Source organism: Dipodomys spectabilis, unplaced genomic scaffold, assembly GCF_019054845.1.
Source record: "Dipodomys spectabilis isolate Male_0828 unplaced genomic scaffold, ASM1905484v1 ptg000458l, whole genome shotgun sequence".
Classification (NCBI taxonomy): domain Eukaryota; kingdom Metazoa; phylum Chordata; class Mammalia; order Rodentia; family Heteromyidae; genus Dipodomys; species Dipodomys spectabilis.
Window position 1 is genome coordinate 1440616 of NW_024871135.1, and position 3585 is coordinate 1444200.

At 35.5% G+C, this 3585-nt stretch overlaps 1 non-coding gene across 1 annotated transcript; it reads left to right on the plus strand.

Annotated features, from left to right (window-relative positions):
- The first annotated feature begins 2684 nt into the window (after window positions 1-2684).
- Window positions 2685-2791, plus strand: LOC122098095. Its single transcript, XR_006145662.1, has one exon. It is a non-coding gene; the product is annotated as a U6 spliceosomal RNA (small nuclear RNA).
- Window positions 2792-3585: the final 794 nt, after the last annotated feature.

The window sequence follows — 3585 nt, forward strand, 5'->3', positions numbered from 1 at the left end:
ATTTTATCTGATATTAGGATTGCAACTCCTTCTTGTTTATGGGGACCATTTGCTTGGTAGATTTTGTTCTAGCCTTTATAATTGAAAATGTTTGTTTTTTGGCCAAGATGTAAATCCTGAAGGCAGTAGATAGAAGGATCTTGCTTTTTAATCCAAGTAGACACACTTTGTTGCTTAATTGGAGAATTAAGTCCGTTAATGTTGAGAGATAGAACTCAGAGGTATTTGGGAGTTCCTGCCATTTTATCCAACTTGTTAGGGGCTGCCGCAACTGTATTCTTATGGTTCTTGGATTCTCAGTTTGGGTGCTGTTTCTTGGCCTTTATTGTGGTCTTGTTGGTTTTCTCTGTGTAGGACATCTTTAAGACTCTTTTGTAGGGCTGGTTTGGTAGAGATACATAGTTTCAATTTTTCTTTGCCATGGAAGTGTTTTATTTGACCTCCGATTATTAAGGAGAGTATAGCTGGGTAAATTATTCTTGGTTGACTCGTGTTTGTCTTTACGGCATGGCTTACATCATTCTAGGCTCTTCTTGCTTTGATTGTCTCTGCTGAGAAATCTGAGGTGATTCTAATTGGTTTCCCTTTACAGGTGATTGATCTTTTCTCCATGACAACTTTAAGGATCTTTTCCTGGGTCTGAATTGATCCTGTGCATATTATAATGTGACAATGGGATATCCTGTTCTGGTCTGGTCTATTGGGAGTTCTAAAAGCTTCTTGTATCTGAATAGGCCTATCTTTTTGCATGTTTGGGATGTTCTCTCCTAGGATCTTGTTAAACAAATTTCCTAGACCATTGACTTCTGGCTCTAGGTGCTCCTCTACACACATTCTCCTCAGATTAGGCCTTGTAATGGTGTCTTCCAAGGGTTGAATGTTGAATTGATCTATCATATTTCTTGGATTTGTCTTGGATGGTTGTATGTTCTTTCTCTATAATATCTAGGTTGTCTTCTATCCTCAGGATTCAGTCTTCTGCATGGTCTATCCCACTATCCAGACTTTCTACTTTTTTTTTATTTCCTTATAGTTGTTGGGCTTTTATGGCTTCAAATTCTTTGTTGGATCTTTGTTTTAGATCTTGTATGAAATTCTTTACTTCCTTAATTTAGTGTTCAGTGTTTATTCTCAAATCACTTAGTTGATTAGTTATGGTTTCCTTGGACTCCCATTTCTTCTGTTGGGATCCATTCAGCATTCCCTTTGTGGACTCCCTGACTTCTTTCAGCTCTCTGTTTATGGATTGCATGAATGCCTCTAGTGATCTCTGTCTATTCTCATCCCACTCTCATTTTCTGTATTACTCTTTGATTAGCTTCCTCACGTTCATGCAATTCCTGTAGTTCTCTTTGGTTGATCTCAGCCTGCTCACACAATTCCTTTATTTCTTTTTGAGTGTAGTCAAACTGCTCAGGCAATTCCTTTATGTATATTTGAGTAGCTTCCTCACGCCCATGAGCTTCCTGTTTTGACCTTTGGTTTGCCTCCTCTCTCTCCCTATCATGATCACACAGAGTCCATTGCAGGTTTTCAATCTTTTCATTTACCATGTTTACCATTAGTGTTTGTAGAGCTTTTTGGGAGCTCTCTTCTGGATTATTCATTATCTGTTCTGTCCACTGATTATTATGAGTGGAGTTAAATGTATATGTAGAGTCCAGTTTTCTGAGGATTCACTCATCTGCCTAGGAATTCATGCTGGCTGTTGGAAAAATAGCTCAAGTAAAGATGCCATTTAAAGCCTTATAACTTTACTCTTTACCAGGGTATTCTCTTGCTACTTTGGTTGTTGGGAGTGTCTACAAGACTAAGAATTCCGTGAGAAGAAGGGAGACACCATATGACTTATACCCAATTGACTTGCTATCACTTGTACAGCATTTTGTAAGTCAAATCTCTCTAAAACTACCAGTTTTAAGAGATAAGAGGAGTGGTAAAAGAACTCTTAGAGACAAATACATCTTCAACACATATTGTTCCAAGTATTTCGTTTAGGCATATTCAATAACTGGTGAAACTTATGTTGGCTGTAATTATGTGTCTTTCTCCATGTGTGCATGTATACATGTGTATATGTATGTGTGTGAATAGTAACATACATGTGTACATTATGGCTTATATCATCATTTATTCCTTGCTAACAAATAAAGTAAGGAATCCCTAAAGTTTTAACAGAAACTGTGCAGTTAAAGTCTTAACACTTCACTCTGCTTCTTTACACAAAGACTTTGCAACTCCTCATTAATAAAGTTTCCATAAACTCTGAAATGTACATACTTAATGCTTAATGTCTGCTACCATAAATCTTAAATACTTTATAGAAAAGTTTTATACTTGCCAAATAGTCCTATTTTTTGGCATATATAAGCAAAATCCCCAAAGTAAGCATATTTAAAACATTAAAACTTTTAACAAACCTTAACACTTTCTGCAATGTTCATTTTGACAGGTGCCTTGTATAGAATAATTGAATTTCTCCTCCTACACATCTCTTGAGCAATAAATATCCAGAATTATTTTGTTTTTGGCATGTCTATCTTGATTTTATTATTAAATGTGTGCTTATGTAAGAAATACATGATTCTAAAATTTCACAACAATTCTTTTGAACTTACTTTTTGTTGAATTGTCTAGTTTAATAAAATCAATGAAAATTATACTTTATATATAAAAAATGTTTTATGCTCAATTTAGCATCACATACACTAACATTGGAACAATACAGAGAAGATTAGCACACCCCAGGCGCAAGGATGACATGAAAATTCGTGGAGCGTTCCATATTTTTTACAACAGATGCTGAAAGGTTTGTGGCCACAAGGGAACCGTATTGCATTCTTGGTGGGAGTGTAAACTTGTTCAACTACTTTGGAAAGTAGTATGGAGTTTCCTCAAAAGACTCCACATAAACTCCTCTATGACACAGTAATCCCACTTCTGGGGATTTACCCAAATGATCATAAACAAGACCATACTAAAACTACCAGCACAACTATAGTTATTGCAACATTATTTACGATAGCTAAGATATGGAATCAACCCAGATGCCCCATTAGATGAATGGATCAAGAAAATGTGGTATATATACACAATGGAATTCTATGTCTCCATCAGAAAGAATGACATCTCCCAATTTGATAGGAAATGGAAAGACTTGGAAAAAAAATTATTGTGTAAAGTAAGCCAAGTCCAAATAAATATAGGTCCCATGATTTCCCTTATTTTCAATAACGAATATATGTCTTGGATAAGCAGAAAAGTTCAAAAGATAGGTGCATATATCCAGATAAGATGATGTTAAAGAAATTGAACCCCAAGATAGGGATACAAGTGGATTTTTTTGTTTCTTGCTATTGTTTCTAACGTACTTATAATGTGCGATGTCATTTTTTTTTTGTTTCTTTGTATGTTTCTCCCCATGCTATAACCCCTGTTTTCTCTGTATTTGAAGTTGGTGCACTTATATCTTGTATGTATGCTTCTCTAATTTGGGGAGGGGAAGGGAAAAAATGCTCAAATAGGGATACAGTTTGACCCATTGTAACAATGAGATGCACAAGACACTATGTTGAAAAATGAACT